Source organism: Anas acuta, chromosome 4 (assembly GCF_963932015.1).
Source record: "Anas acuta chromosome 4, bAnaAcu1.1, whole genome shotgun sequence".
Classification (NCBI taxonomy): domain Eukaryota; kingdom Metazoa; phylum Chordata; class Aves; order Anseriformes; family Anatidae; genus Anas; species Anas acuta.
Genome location: NC_088982.1, coordinates 50,671,106 through 50,688,246, shown reverse-complemented (window position 1 = coordinate 50,688,246; position 17,141 = coordinate 50,671,106). Strand labels below are relative to the sequence as shown.

The following is a 17,141-nucleotide window of genomic DNA, read 5'->3' as shown; positions in this document are numbered from 1 at the left end:
TTGCAGCAGCCTGCACTGTTGTTTGATTGCCCTAATCTCAGGCAGAGCACTAAAGAAGTCCCAGACATTCCCAAAATGAAAAACTTGTGTGACTTCTGCGTGGGTCAGCCACAGTTGGGATTAAGGTTGACAAGAGGTAGAAAGTTTGAGCTGCACTCAAACTGGAAAGCGGCTGCTCAAGGAAAGCATAACATGCAACAAGCACCTAGCTGAGAGAAACTTTTGCTCTGGGAGGCAGCTGAGGGGGCCTCTGTGGGGCTTGGCCAAAAGCAAGGGGTAGGCCTGAGAGGGGCTGCCAAAGAAGGGGCCTGTAGGGAGAGCTCTAAATGGAGAAATTTCACACCTGAGCAGCACTGAGGGGGCCCTTGTCTAAGTGGTGGGGTAAAACAACCAGCTTTATTTCAATGCAATGGTAAAGCTTAAGCAGAGGGGCAGAAACTTACTGGAATCATGCTCTGTCACCTCTGCTGGCATGAACTATAAACCCAAATATATAGCGTAAGGTAGGTATTCACAGGACCGTGACAGTGTTTACCGTGCTTTAGCCTCAGTATTACAACTCAAGACTTACATTGGTCTTCTCCATATCCAATGCTAAGCAGAGATTGAAAAGAAAGTAACTAGCATGTAGAATTAACTGTAATCATTTTCTGTGTTAAAGCTAGTTACTCCCCTGATTTCAGAAGTCATATGCAACACTGGTTTTAACGGCTTTATGTCCCATTCATATCAATAGCTCCCGGAAGAATAAAAAAGACTATACAAAATTACAATTCTAAAAACTGTAACTGTACTTCATTCAGATGGAAAGACAAATGTTTATGACAGTCGTTCTTCATTCCATCACTAAAGGCAGCCTATTGCAATAGACACTTTCATTGTAATATATTTTTTCTTAGATACATCCTGTACACAGAAATGAAAAAAGAAGAAAGGAACTTAAAATATTTATTTTACTTGATCTGAGATATAATTCCAGAAACATACATACCTATTACTGCTAGAATTAAGATAAGCAAGAAAAAAGTAAAAAGTGCTATTGTCATAATTTGCTTCTCCAAAGCCAATTTGAAGCTTTTTTTGAAATATAATGCATTCTAAAAAATAATTTTTCCATTTCTTTTCCCTGAAATCACACTGTAGACCTCTGCCATGAAGGTAAATGCTTTTTAGATATTAGCGTAACTATCTCAACTGCTACATGGAGGCAAATATGTACTTGTATAACTGAGTGCACACAGTTGCATATGCTAAACCAGAGAAGAGTTCCTATTTCTGGAAATTGGGAATTATGTTGTGTTTTGTCCTTTTATGACATGGTTAGAAACTTGGTCTGCAAGTACTTACTTTCTCATGTAGACTACAATGATCCAGTCTTCAACTACTTTTTTTTTTTTTTTATTCTCACTCCCCATCTCAAATTTCTCCATGCTTTTGTGTAGTAGACTCTGTCCCAAGGGTGAATTCACTCAGAATTATGTTTTCCTTTAAGCTACCTGCACTCAAGGAGAAGAGGTAGCTGCAGAAATAGTGACTGGAAAACACATCAGCAGAATGGTGAAAAGTTTTGTGTTTGGTTGATTGGTTTTAAAAATGCTTATATCAGGTCCACAATAGCATTTTAACCAATTGTCTTTAATAATTGCCTCTTAGCAAAGAGGAAAAACAAAGCAAATTTATCTGGAGAAAGAAAGGAAAAAAAAAAAGGCAATTTAGAATCATAAGCAAATTTTAGGACCAGTTAGGTTTTTCGCATTTTGTACAGTTACAGTTTTGACTAGGATTTCCCTGCTTTTAGAATATCATTAGTCTACATTTTCCGACAAAAGCAAATTGAGGTATGACTGCAACAGTATGGAAGATATAACTAACATTTATAAAAGTCAAGTGTTAGCATATGTTAAAAATATTTTGTGTTTATTAACCTATGCATGAAAAGAGAGTGTAGAAGTACACTACAGGAGAGTTTAAATCTGGTACAAATTGTCAACAGCAAGAAAACCGTAATCACAGTTGACATTCGTTCTTCAGCTGAACCCTAAGGCTGTGGATATGGTAGCACATCCAACATGCAACATCACATCAGGTTCTCAGCACCTTCTAAAGCTCAGGCATAACAGACTGCTTTCAGAGTTGATTGTCTGAAGAACAACTGAATTTTCTTATTCATAACGTCTCTCTAGAGCAAGACTTCATATCCAGTCTTGTATTATTTACCTAGTAAATCTATTTTCTTTATGGTAGGGTAAAGCAAGAAACAGATGATTCTCCTATTTAGAGAACTGATTTTATCCTTTAATGAACATTCATGAAGACCTTGTACATTCATTTTCAGGTTAAAAAAGAATAGCACCTCACTTTTAGAAATCCAATGTACAGTGGTAGACCTCAACAGAGAGCAAGTCTACAGCAAAGATGAAAACAGAACAATTCTTCCATAAACTCCCCAAATTTACTGTAATAGCAAGAACCTGTTTTACCCCCCCCCTTCCCTTTGAGTGTAACATTATGAATAATTAGGCAGCCACCAAATTTTTTGATAACATTGTGACTATGAATCTTTTATTTAGCAATTGGAAATTGTTTTCCTGGAGGCTTCTGCCTTCAATATTTTTGGGGCTTATAATCCCTTCATAATGACTCATCCAGCAGATTCTGTTAACATCACCTAATTTATTCACACAAAGCTTATCTAAGGAACACTAGCTGCCCCTAGCTGTATGGAGTAGCAGTACAATATTAAATCACTTACATATGATCAATTACATACAAAATTTCCAACACTGTATAATATATAAAACGATACAGGTTAACATTTTTACAACAGCAGACCTTTCTTAGTGGAATTCTACAAAGCATATTTCTTTTTAACCAAGAGATTGCAATGGAGCATTGGAGCCCTTGAGAACTATCAGGCAAGTCACAGTCAATTATTTCAGTTTATGGGAAAAACTACTGTGGAATAACTTTTTTAATTATTTTGTTTATGGCTTTTTGCTACAGCATAGTAGCCATTTGGTGTTGTGTGTGCTTACTGTAGCCCATAGCTTCAAACTCTCCCTTGGTTTTCCTAGCAGCTGAAAAATTATTCCCGCAATTATAGACAAAAGTTTGTGTTTGTTCTAAATATGATTCAGGACTGAAATAGACATCTAAGTAGGAACTTGGGCTTTCACCTTTCAAGGGCACCTGGACATACAGCATGTGTGGCAAGAGTTTGCATGTATAAAACTAGACACTGGATTTTATACATTCTTAAAAACAGTGGTGTGGCGTTTGGCTTGTTTTTAAGATCTTTCTGCTTGTCCCTCACTCTTACGTTAAAGTTAGGTGAAGCATGGAAATATAGACTTTTTTTCTGTTAAATCATTTATCCAGGAAGGAAAGTAGTTTGTGACTTTTCATTAATGATTACAAAAGACATCAAATAAAGATGCAGTCAGAGGATCAGAAAAGACACCTGAATAACACAAGATGCAGGCAAACAGATTCAACAAAATAACACATACAAATCTTGGACGCATTTTTATATTCAACACTAATCATTTATCCTCTGCTCATTCCCACATACCATTACTAGGATGACTCTGATCTGGACTGACAATGCCCTTAACACGCCAGAGTTGTGAGCCCTCTCATTCCTGCACTTAAGAGGGTAAAAGGACACAATAAAACTGACAAGCGAGGAAATAAAGTAGAGAGCAGCATCAAACTTTTTAAGTGCTCCTTAAAGCATATCATGTTTGTAATTTACAGATAAGAAATATTTGCTTTCCTCTACAGGAGGATAATCAGTAAAATGAAAATGCAACATCTAAGGCACAAGGTAAAGCAATGCCCATAGCAGACTCACCAAATAGGTGCACTCATAGCTTGAGGATCAACCGCCTTGAGGATCACCTGAACAGAAGAAAAGAGCACTTGTCTGATTGTGCTTTCTGGTTTGTATGTGTCTGGGTGTACTCAACCCTTCATGAAATGCAGCTTGACAATAATATCAAACTTCACATTTGAACTGATAGTTTGTAGCAATATGCAATAAAACTTCAGGCAAATCTGAATACAGTATTTTTACTGCAATAAGGTGCATAAAACTTTGGTTTAGATTACTCATTAAAAACAAGTTACTGTAGCTCAAATTCCCTCTTATGTCAGTTTGGCACAGAAAGTGATTAGCCGCTTCATCCACCCTCTACCAACCACAGTAAGTTTTCACCTTATAGAAATAAATTTTTTGCAACAACCTGAGCTAAGGCAGTCAGTTCAAAACACCAAAATGTTAGTTGTCCTCCATCCAGATGTTCAGCTGTGGATAAAGGATTAAGGGATATTTTTTATTTTCTTTATCTATTCTTTGGTCATGTTCATTCTAACCATTTAATTTTGATATTTGGCAACCCTGCTTTTCTTACTCCAATTGCTCACAAAACAGCTCAGGGAATCTGACAGTTACCAGGAACTCCTAGATATTGTCTTTGTATAAAGAACGTAAAACACACAGCTGATCAGATTTAAAAAAAAAAAAAATGGATCTATCCCTCTTTGTATTGAATTTGATTCCAAGAGAGCAGGAAAAGGCACAGATGAATTTGAAACAGACAAGGAAGCATGCAGAGGATGCAGCTCCCAGTAGAACAAAGGTAGTCGCAGCAATCTTCTGGAGCCTTGAACCACTGGTGTCTGAAAGGAGCTGCTGCAGCAGGATTCAGGGACTGATTTCAACAAAAGCCCAGGAAAGGGAAGAATCCATCTCCAACCTAATTGTAGATGGAGCACCGATCCCAGAGTGTTCAAGACAGGAGGAAGATAGACAGTCCTAAACTCAACTCAGGAGCCCTGGGGATGGTCACTGGAAGACTAAGCAGAAAACAGAGAAGAATGGAGCAGGGAAACAACCACAGAGCACAGCTCTGAGCTTCTCAGGTTAAAGCTCATTGTGGGTGTTTACATCCCATAGCATTTGCTCAGACTTGGATCACTTTCCGTTAATGGGTCAAACTTCACACAATCACCACCCTTGCACAAATTTACACTTAAGAGATATTAAAGCAACTTTTAATACTTTTTTTTTCTCCACACTTTAAAAGTTTCATAGAAACTCCATCCTTCATGTGGTCCACACAATGGTGTATGCTCTATAATGAGCCTATGAAAGGCCAAATCTCATTCAAAAACTGAAGATGCTGAGTTAAAACGTTTTAGATAAAGAGATGCACTTGAGGTAGTGAAGTTCTTTTCATAGAAATAATTTCTAAGAGAAATTCCCTATTCTACATCTGGAATTTACCCTTTATAAGAAGAATTAGTCAGCAATATTCCAGAGTTTTTTTCAAGTTCTCGTCTTTGTTGCATGGAAAGGTTCACTTTTGGTAAGAAGCTGAGCCGCTTAGGGTGGCAGTTCCTATTTATGAATGGCTCTGGACTCAGATCAGATTCTTTGAAAAGAAGCTGTTTGAGAGGTTTGTTCTCTGCCGCAATCTTAAATCAAGTCTTGCTACAAAATGGTAATGTTATTAAAGGTTTACAAGGGAAGGGGAAAAAAAAAAAAAGATTCCATCATGAGTAGTTTGATCACTTCATCACTTCACAGACAGTCTACTATATGGGTTTAAAAAAGCAAAGCACTTTTTGAGGAATGTGAAAACTAACTCAGCGTCAGAATAGGAAAATTTAAGTAAAAAAAAATATGAGTCATCATGCTAGAAACTGGTCAAACACAAAAAGTACATCTCAAAGATACACTCTCTTACAAACTGAGAAATAGTTCAAACACTAGAGCTTAAGCGGAACAAGATCTTTAGGGAGGGTTAATAAGTTTTGTTCAAATTCACAGCTTCTGAAGCCAACTGAGTGTCTCCCAGAACTTAATTTTGAGATTATCCCGCAGTGAAGTGCTGTGAAGTGGTATTTCTCCTCATTCCAGTTCACAGGTTCAATGGATACTAACTAGTGGAAAATACAGAGCATACAGAAGTAGCATCAATGTCACTGTGCATGCCATCCAAGCAGAATGAAAGAGCTTTGAACCTGCAAATCCTCTTGAAAACACTTGGCTGAGTTTTGTCTCAGGAAGAAAACCATAGATGAACAGAGCTTTGTTTAGGTGAAGATTTTTCACATTGTTTTTACTGTGAAGACATTCTAATTCACCCAATATATTTGCATTAGTGTGACAAGATGCATTACTATTAAATACTTTTTCTCATTTAAACTTGTTTACTTGCCTAAAATACTGATAACTAGGGTTCTCGTTTTTGTCTTTTACTGCCTACCACTTAAAAGATATGAAAAGAATTTGTCAGACTAAACATTTTATACTGACAATTTGGAAGTAATAGTAAAGGGAGTGGGCATTTCACTTATCTTTTCAGACATAAACTGACTTTGTATCAGTAAAAGTGGAGAAAGACTGCAAAGAATTGAAAAAAAAAAAAAAAAAACAACAATGCAGGACAGAGGCCTGTATTGAAGTATAGCTTCAGCACCCGTATAGGAGAAGATGCTGTCCTGTAGAGAGCTTGAAGATAATCACAAGGACCAAACAAATGAACAGGCCAGAAAATAAACTTTTTTTTTTAATAAAGGTTTAAAGGCTGAGACACTGATTTTGTTCTACATAAAAACAAAAAAAGACTTTTTCACATAGAAGTTTTTTCACATAAAATTAAGGGGAACTAGCCAAGAGCAATCCCTACATTCTTGATTAACGCAGCCAACACTACCAGGTCCTTTGTGATGAAATAGGTTCCTCTAGAAACTCTCCAGTATTTTCTATTTTGAATTCACTTCGATAGCTCTCACAATGCCACTATACCATCATGCAGCATCTTTAATACTTTTAGCTTCACATTGTTACCAAAAATATGACATAATTTGAAAGGACCAGTACTGGTTTCCTGAAAACAGAAACTTAGTAGCTTAAAAATACAATAAATACAAACTCTTATCTAATGGTCTCAGTTAGAGCCAGTGGAGATTTAGACTGGATATCAAGAAGAATTTCTACACAAAGAGGATGGTCAAGCAGTGGAATGGGCTTCCCAAGGAAGTGGTGGAGAAATTTAAGAGATGTGTGGACATGGTACTAAAGGATGTGGTTTAGTGATAGGACTTTTCAGGTTGATTATCTTGAAGGTCTTTTCCAACATGTATGATTCTGTAGTTGAACTTCTTAAAGATGAGAAAAAGACATAAATACAACATATTGGTCCCCTCCCCCAGCACTCCTCTGCCTGTTTGTATTGAAGCATAAAATACATTATGACAGAAGCTAGCCCTCTTCTTCTATCTCTTGACCAAGAGTTATATAGGTTACTAAGGTTAAATGTATCATGAATTAAAGATTTGAAGGTATTCACATCTTCCTTGCATATAGATTTCCTCATAACCTGTCTTGAGTTTAAGTGAACAATTTGTTATACTTTGGTATTAAAGATTGTCTGAAAACAAAGAGTAGCTTCCTTATGAGTGAAATATAGCAAATAGAGTTTAAAAACTATGTTCTGCAGAAATTTCCTTTTTCAATATAAGAGCTGTTTTTCCACCTATCTGCCATACCAGTTAATGTTATTCACATGCCAAAAAGAACATACCATTAGCATTTCATCAGCAATTGCTGTAGAGCCAATCTCAACAAGTCAATTTCACCTGCAGTAAAACCTGGCTGACTGGTCAGTTATGGCCAACCTGGTCAGTTATGGCCAACGTCAATGTAGTTTCACAAGGATAAATCTGATACATTATCTTTATTCTGCAAATAGTATTTCTTTACAGAGATTGAAATGCAGCTGCACAGAACCAGAGGTAGTTTACTATCTTAAAAAAAATGTCCAAGTAGACAAATATTTTAGTTAATAGACAAACATTAATTGAGAAATAAATTAGTCATGATACATTTGCAATCAACCTGCATGCATAAAACATTGGGAATATTTTGAGTAATCTATACAAGCTATGTTTAATAGCTCACTTGTTCCAATTAAAAGAATCTACCATGAAAAGGGAAGAGCAAGAAAATATCGTTCTTGTGTGCACTAATATTTAGTGCTCTGCTACATCCTCCATTTTTTACAGTTCTTCATAGCCACACAATCTCTTGAAATATCTGCAGTAGTTTTTTTAAGTACATTTCTGAAGCCAACACAAAATAAAGCATAAAAAAAATAATTTTTTTTTTTATAAGGACTGCACCTCATAAACTGGTCCCACAAATTCAGCCTATCTTCCATAATCAGATAAAAGAAGAAATGCTAACACTTCAGCCTCATCTTTTATTTTACTATATGAGTAATTTTCAAGAATTTGAGAATATTTAATATTAACCACATGAACCATATTATTATAAGCCTGATTATCGATAATATGTATATACGATATCCATCTAGAGAAAAGGCTCGGGGTTAATGTCAGTTGTATCATTTTAAAGGATATTAGTTTACATTTTAAATGTCTGACTCACAATTTTAGTTCTATTTTCACTAAAACAGAAGTGACATCTGTTTGGATGCTCCCCCACTTTCTGAGGGAAGTATTACCATGTCCTTAAGATATCAGTGTTCAGCTGAGCTGAATGCAGACCACTTAGTTATGCCTTTGAATGCTGTAATTACACCTCTCACTACAAATGCAGACACATATGAAATACACACAATGAACATGCTCCCTACACAGCTTGCCTCCAGGTTTTGTCTCTCTAGGAAGTATTTTGGTTTATTCTTTCTAATTGCAACTCAAAACTACTCATCTTGCAATTCTTACACAAAGGTTGAACATAATGTAATTTTATACCCGCTGCAGGCAATCCCACGTATCCAACAGTTAATATGTTCAGCCATCCAGAAAGATTTCAGCCTTATCTAGACGACTTCGGTCCCCTTCACCATAACAGAGATGCACATACTTTTATTATATGAACCAACCCAGAGAACACAGTGACATTTGTGACTCTGTGCAATATTTAAAGTCAAGCAATATGTGTAGCAAATAACATGCAGCATATGGGTTTTCTTGAGTAGTGGTCAACATGAGAATGCACTTTTAGAAAATATTATTTCTTAATAATTACTGGGAGGTGGGGAAGAGAAGGGTGTTTGCTCTGTTGACATTTCTTCCACTCAAACTTTAAACCTTTGCCATGAGCTCTATGATGACATTCATTGCATTCAAACATGGAAACAAAAGTTATGAGTATGGGCATCTGCCTTTGAGGACACGTGTAATTTTCGTGTTGGTCATAACCACTACCCTATCACTTATAAAATGTACTTCTGTGGGCTTTTTGTACGACCAAGACTTATTTTTTTTGTTAGTGGATATACCTACATGAATACACACTGGGTTATGTTCAAGTCCACAAACAGCTTTTATGCGCACAAGTGCAAAGTTCTTTTCACCATTCCTGGTAATAAAAAGAAAGATGCAAATCTCCTGATCACCACACCTCCATTTTCAAACTGAATGAGAAAGGGATTATTCTAGTTAACAAATGAACAAACAATTGGCAGCATATTTCAATGCCAAATAATTTAGCAGTTCTGCAGCAGAAGTAACAGGACATCTCCTCTCACTGTATCCTTTGCTCTAGCCATGGAAAAACAAGCTGCAAAAAATTACCTGATTGCTCTCAGAAATTCATTAACTTCTTGAGCACCTCTTATCTTTACACTATGAAAACACTGGCAGTGCAACTGAACTTTATGAACTGAAGAAAAATGATGACCCAGTTCCAAAGCATGTAAGCACCAGAACCTGAAATTGGTCTGAGAGCTGTCTTCCCTGTACCTGTAAAACACACTAAATATCATTTCATTGCCCATTTACTTTTTCCTTTATCAAGCCAACTGCCATTTTCTGTATACCCTGTTTTCCAGAATTAATAAAGATGATTTTCCATCTGCTGCAGTGGTCCTCTGAGACATGGGAGGTGAGTATGCATAAACTCCTGTCTGACTGAAGGAGAAGGAATTCCTGTCTTGCTATGGAAAACAAAAATGGACAGCCACAAACAAAGCCCAGAAGCCAATGCTTTTGCAGGCTCTTAGCAGTAAACCCAGTTACCTCCAATCTCTACAGCATTAGTTTTGTTCTTGGAATTCATTAAGTAATCAATTAATAAGAAACTGATAAGAATTTAGTAAGAAATACAGGGGAAACACAAGGATGACATTTCAAGAATATTTTAGATTTAAAATTCAAAGAGCTAATCCTGCCAATAAATTAATAGCACCATAATTTTAAGAAAAAATTATCCATTAGAAATAAAGAAGAAGCAAACATGGTTGGTTTGCTTAATTTTTCTGCCTCTTTTCTTACAAGTTTCCTTTTTGATGAATCCTTGGTTAAAATCAATTCACTGTGTAAAGACAGACAAATGGATCAACAGCAGTGATTATGGGGAATGCTGATCTGACTAATATGTTATTAACCCACAGATTTATTAGTCTGATTTGGGAGTCTATCTACTTCTCTCAGAGTGAACAGTTAAATTACCAGTCCAGGTCTGCCTGTTCCTTTCCTTATTTTTATTTTTCTTTTTAAAGCAATGCTGCCCCCATCTGGGAGTACAACCTGGAATCTATTACTGTTCACAGCACTTACTCTATCCTGCCTGAAGCATATTAATTGCATTTACAAGTTAATAAAAATGTATCTTCCAGTGTAACGCACTTGCAAAATGTTACTAATGGATTTTAATTCAAAATTCATAGAGAAGGACTTCAACTCAGTGATCTGAAAACCAAAATCGTTCTTACTGGATACACAGATACTGATTAAATGCAAGGTAAACATTTTGTGATGAGTAACTGATATGCAATGCTAATTATTTTTAATCCAATTTTTTCTGAGAGGTTTTCAATACTTTTATATAAGATAATATCATAAACAGGTAAAACACAAACTAATTACACTTGATAATATATATATTAGGTAAATGTATAATCAGTATAAAGATACAATAAATTTGTTGATATTGTTTATTATACATATTTGCATGATACACCAAATGCAATGAATGTATCAGTCAAGTTATTACTGGTCTACAGAGCTGAGCATGTGCAGGTACAAGGAAATTAAATCATTTCCCCCACCCCAGCAAATATGATTTTATCAATTAAATCATAGTTCAAAATATGAATTGTAACATCACATGTGAACCTACATGCTTATCCCTGTTTATCCCCCTTTTCCCCCCAGAAGGGGGGGGAAAGAATCCCAGGTTGGAGTTTTTAAATGTTCTCTGTCCTAAAATCACTCTGAAGGTCTGTTATGTTGCACCTCAAATGTTGTCAGCCAGCAGAAAACATTTCTGAGGAATGTAGTACAGGAGAACAAATCCAACTCAGTCTTCACTGACTGTATCAGCTCAAGCTCTTCAGCACCCACACACTCCTCTACCAAAACCATGAACTTTTCCCTGCACTGAAGTTCTGCTAAGCGCACTGTAGCACGGGGGGGAAGGGGCTGTCAGAGAGCTGATCATACTCATCCTCTGCTGCAGGAGGACAGATGCTGCCCCAAGACACGAGCAGGCAAACCTTGGGCTGCTCTCATATGCCACCTGGGCACAAGACTTGCACGTTGTCTGAGCAGTGCAGACGTGTCAGATCACATCCTGAGCAACCCATCCCGCTGCCTGCTGTGGGAAGAGCAAACATTTAGTTCTACACGCATGAACAGAGCATACAATCTGACTGAGGTCCGTATCTGTCCTGTGGCTATTCATGTTCAAAGAAGCATAACCACCATACGTATTAAGTTGCAAGGCAGTGAGTACTCACCGGCGCATTGTTTAACGCAAGTCATTTATCAGCCAAATAAATGTAACCACGTGCAGTTTGTGATTTCAAGGACTGTGGGAGGGTTACCACAGGAAAGACAGTACAGAAAAGGAAGAGACAAGGCAGGACACCAGAGCTGTCTCTTGTGAAGCACATATAGTGCTCTTTTCTCACTTGCATAAAAGACCTAACTTGTTACTGCCACAGTCCAGACTCTCTCAAATTTTTTAGATTAGAAAAATATTCCTTTACACTGCTACCTCAAGTAGCCATCCAGATTTTGATGCTATCCTTTTTCTAAAGTGTGTATACCTTTTTCTAAAGTGTGAAGAACATTTCCTACATTAGACATATATGTGACACCTCTCTTCTGATACAGTGAGCCCTAACAATTAAAGCTTAGCCTGAGAACAGTTTATCCAAACTTGTAACAATACACACAAATAAAAACTTTTGTGTTAAAAAAGACAAGATTATCACAATGCTGTATCATGAATATTTTGTACAGTGACTAAACTATTGTTAGAACAGATTCCTTTTGGGCCTTGTGAAAAACTAGCTTTTTATTTGCAGTATGAGTTCATTTATTGTTACATTCTACAATCTACATAAAGTTTATGGCTTTTTTTCTAAAACTATGATAAATATTTGGTACTGCATTATAAAATAGCAAACAAATGATAATTTTACCTTCTGCTCTGTATTGCTGTAATTACTTCCCTTAGGAGCACAACCTAGCCTTTTGTCACTTTGATAGCACTGTTATTCTCAAACAGAAGCAGCAGAACAACTAAAGGAGATGGATGAATACGTAAAGAGCTTTTAATCACAGGCATGAACATACCTAAAGCAGCAGTGTCATTCTTCTTCCAAATAAGGTGTCTGTGGCTCCACATCAGACATTTTAAATTTTCTAAACTACTGAGTAAGAAAATCTGAATTCTGGCTCTGTTTTAGACAAAAAATAAACTAGAAATGCAAGCACCAAAGAACCAGCAGTTATGCACAAACCAAACTGTGATAAGCAGTCAGCCATTATATAGAGTGTATTTATGCTTTGCCATTGTCACTGTGGGGTTAAAATAACTGTAAAATATAGGTTATATGTAATAGAATCACATGTCTTCTCTTCTTACTATTTCTTCTGTCCTATTCCTGTACAATGACCATTACTACCTACCTTTACTACTTAACTCTGCTTTGAAGGGGAGGGATTGTATACTGCAGGAACACCAGATATCAATTTGACTTTGTTAGCAAAGGAATTACTCCCACCTTTACCTCTCCCCCCTCCCCCCTTTAGAGATGCTTGAGATCACCAAAAACAATAATGAAAATCACAGAATCACAGAATCACAGAATTTCTAGGTTGGAAGAGACCTCAAGATCATCGAGTCCAACCTCTAACCTCACACTAACAGTACCCACTAAACCATATCCCTAAGCTCTACATCTAAACGTCTTTTGAAGACTTCCAGGGATGGTGACTCCACCACCTCCCTGGGCAGCCCGTTCCAGTGCCTAACAACCCTTTCAGTAAAGAAATTCTTCCTAACGTCTAACCTAAAACTCCCCTGGCGTAACTTTAGCCCATTCCCCCTCGTCCTGTCACCAGGCACATGGGAGAACAGGCCAACCCCCACCTCGCTACAGCCTCCTTTAATGTACTTATACAGAGCAATAAGGTCACCCCTGAGCCTCCTCTTCTCTAGGCTGAACAGGCCCAGCTCCTTCAGCCGCTCCTCATAGGACTTGCTCTCCAGGCCCCTCACCAGCTTCGTCGCCCTTCTTTGGACCCGCTCAAGCACCTCGATGTCCTTCTTGTAGTGAGGGGCCCAAACACAGGAAAAAAAAATATCAAAAATAAATCCACCTTACATATTTCGAGTGTATGATACCAAGAATATTCATAACTTAATCTCAGTCTTCTTTAATCAAAGGGTCATTTCCTGTACAAGACTAAAGAGCATAGCACAATATGTAACATCATTATGCTGTGTTTGGGAAAGAAAGATTCATTTGCAGGGAGATTATAAAAGATAGTGCTGGAAACACGCTACATTTTTTCCACTCTGTGAAAAAATTTGTCTTCTTACACTATTTGAATTCTTTATGTTATACAAATTATTTTTATATGTAACCATGGATTCTAAATAAAAAGAATAATAAAGGTTTGAAAACACAACTTAATGAATAAGTAAACCAGTTAAATATCATAACGCAATATCTGAGAAGATTGCACATTAATCTAAATAGGAACTTTGATGTTACAGATCTACAAAACCAAGATTTGCCATTTCCTGGTGTCTGAACACTTAACTGAGCAAATATAACACTACTTTAAACCCAGCCTTGCAGATTACATATTAATGAGCTGAGACCTGATTTAAATAGTATTTCACCCTTCCAAAGAAAATTTGGTTCACTATTGACTTCTTGCTTTAATACAATATAATTACTAGTTAGAGGAGGGTCTGGTAGATAACATCACTTTTTGTTTGAAGTCCATAGCAATACTGCCACTGATTTCTATGGACAGTATTGCATCTTGAATATGACAAATATTTTTAACAATTGTTAACAAATCAAAAGTAGTCTGAAGAAGAATCTGAGTACTATCATTAAATATAATTAAATCAACCTAATTGATCTCAATCAATAAATTAAATATAATTAAATCAACTAATCTCATGAAAGGCAAAAATACTAGCAATTAGAATCTCAGAATACTGATATTCTGTAACCTTTTGGGAGAGGTCAGAGGGGGGCAGCCTTTGGCATTCTGGTTGCTGCTCTAGTTCAGCTTCCCAGAAGACAAGCATTTATAGTTAATTACCAACCTCAATCATATTTGCATATCATTTTTCCTAAAACATCCTTTCAAGCACTACTTTCCAGATGAAATTCAGTTTTATTTTCAGCTTGAACTGAATACTATCAACTGTAACATGCACTCATAAGATATGTATTTTTATGACATTTCTGATTTCATAGATCACCGACTTGGAAGCATGATCAAAGGATATGACTGGACCATTGCTACTGAAAACAAGCTATCAGCTGATACGAATCAGCTGTAAGGAAATACTCCAATATCTGTCACACCCATTATCCCAAAGTGAGTGAACCATCATCTTGCATTCTTTTACCCTGGAGATATTAGTTCTGTTGTATTCATGGCTGCACAACAGGATCGTGCATCCAGAGGCTCAAATACAGTTAGATCAAGTCCTTGAGGTTTCTACCCTCTAAAATCATCATTTCTTACATTTTCTCCCCCAAATGTTGCAATGTTCTATTAACATTTCTTCAAAGAACTTCTCACAGAATAAAACATTGCTTCAGCATGTAAAAACACTAAGGGAAATAGCCACAGAACCTAAAGATGCTTCCTCTACAAAACCAATTTATCATAGTTCAGAATTCGTGGGAAAATTCCAGTTTTCTTGCTCTGCCACCACAATGGGATGGAAAATTCCAAAATTCCTTTTGACAAGTCAGGATTTTGTTTTCAAAAATCCAGAAATAATAACGGTAGAAGTATAAGAAGCTTTATATCCTTGTGTGGATTTTTAATGTATCTTGATGTAGATTATTTCAAATATGAAGTTGATAATGAGATGCTCCTCATCAGAATGTGAAAAACTGGCACAGAAAAGCTGTAAAGGAGAAGGTTAAACTTCAGCAGAGTTAAATGAGTTTGTATTTGTGGGATTCTGCATTTGCGTATACTGGCACTGACAAAGAACATTTGATAAGCCTGGTTCAGAACTTTGGTATGACTTTATCATGCTAGTGAATGAAGGAAACAAAGGTATAAAATTCAAGATCCCTTGGCTTCTCCTCATGCACTAGGACAAATTTGATTCCAAAGTGGAGACCTTGAAATGTTTGCACTGAGCAGCTGAAAATACATCCTAAACTACACAGCTTCAAAATTCACTCCGATAAATTTGCTTCATTTTTGTTCTTAAGTGGAGCAACTCACAGACCAAATTAACCTGAGGTGAGAAAAGCCTTCTGGTCCTGTCCATGGAACTGTCATGGTAATTAACAATACTGAAGAGAGGACTAACCACAAAGAGGAAAGTGATTTCACATCTGTCTCTTGATCATTTGCTTTCATCTATCCTGTTTGTAGGAGCAGAAACAGTCAGCTGATTTAGAACCAGCAGATACAGCAAGAAGTATAGTTTGGGGGTTTTGTTTTGTTTTTAAGAAAGAAAAAAAAAAGTATCGAAGAAGAATTGTAACATTTAACATCTTACATTTTAAATGCTTTTCATTCCTTTACATGCAAGAAAAAATACAGATGAGAAAAGAATATATCCAATTAGCGCTGCAATATTAGATGCTAGCCTACAAACAACATCCTGCACTTCTTTAGGTGAAGGTACCAAGGAAAATCCTGAGAACGAGCTTGTAGCTATGATTTTTGTATATCTTTATTGGGTACATAAAAGAAAATTGCTTAAACAAAAGGCAACACATGAGAGGCAGAAACATATCTCCATCTGTCAGGGTCTAACTCTAATCTAGCTCTCATCATTCCCTTCTTGTAAAGAAAAAGATATGTTCCTAAAACAACATGCAAATCAAAGTTTATCACATAGTCAGTGATAGCACCATCCATACCAAAGGATATAGCTCGGCAGTTCTGGTCTATGCTGTTTTGCTCACCTCTTCATATCGGTGCTATTTGTTTCCTCCACGATTAATGCTCTTTTGGGCTGCTGAAATTCCAAATATACCTCTGTAATATCTCCAGTTGTGAAACTAACGTGCCCTAATCTATCTGGTGACCTCAGATTCAGTTAAGTACCTCATAAAGATAATTAAATCCAAGAAAAACTAGCATCTCCTGCCTATGTTGTTATACATCTAGACAATTATATACACTGTCTTGTAGCTACAAAAGTTTTAGGTCATGTCAACATGAATTGTAGCATACAATCTGTTTGTGATTTCTTCTATTTTAACAAGAGCGACCACGCAACCAAGTACCTTGTTCTGTTTTCTAAGCAGAGTTTCAGCTGACAATACGACATGCTAGAACAGTCCCTGGATGGCCTGTGCTTTGGTTTGGCAATTCATAAGGATCAAACTGATGTGTACTTAGTACACTTAATATTTAATAGAGAATTTATGCAGCAAACTACATGTTCAGGAATGGCAATCTGACATCTTATTTCAGGACTGTGGAAATAATACCCATATGAATGATCACATGGTAATTATTTTACAGGATACACAAATACTTCAGTTTCATACCAAGGCCCTTAAATTTAAGTATGTTAACATGCATAACATTCTTTTTCATATACTGAATGATGTCCAATATTAATTTTAACATTTGCTTAATAG

The 17,141-nt window shown here is 36.6% G+C and overlaps 1 long non-coding RNA gene across 1 annotated transcript in view; it reads right to left on the bottom strand.

The window, feature by feature from the left end:
* Positions 1-7,732: 7,732 nt before the first annotated feature.
* LOC137856165 (uncharacterized) overlaps positions 7,733-17,141 on the bottom strand; it is a 59,247-nt gene continuing 49,838 nt past the window's right edge. Inside the window, exon 3 of the long non-coding RNA XR_011096243.1 lies at positions 7,733-11,635. This is a non-coding gene — a long non-coding RNA (uncharacterized lncRNA). The remainder of the gene's footprint in view (positions 11,636-17,141) is intronic.